The following is a 229-nucleotide window of genomic DNA, read 5'->3' as shown; positions in this document are numbered from 1 at the left end:
GGCAGGCTATTTTGTATATAAAACATCAGATGAAAGAGATCACTTACATACATTCTGTATGTAATGATAGTTGATAAGTTGTTGAATGACACTGGCTTTCTGGCGGTGTGTTAAGCGTGTTAGCTAATGTGTGCTTGTGTTCCTATGCGTGTCTGTCTGTCTGCTCTCCTTCCTCCACTGTCAGTCAATGGTAATTACTTTGGATGCCAGTAATGCCTGCTGTACTGTA

The sequence above is a fragment of the Protomyctophum parallelum genome, assembly GCF_964188405.1.
Source record: "Protomyctophum parallelum genome assembly, chromosome: 10".
Classification (NCBI taxonomy): Eukaryota; Metazoa; Chordata; class Actinopteri; order Myctophiformes; family Myctophidae; genus Protomyctophum; species Protomyctophum parallelum.
Note: the sequence above shows the minus strand (reverse complement) of the source record.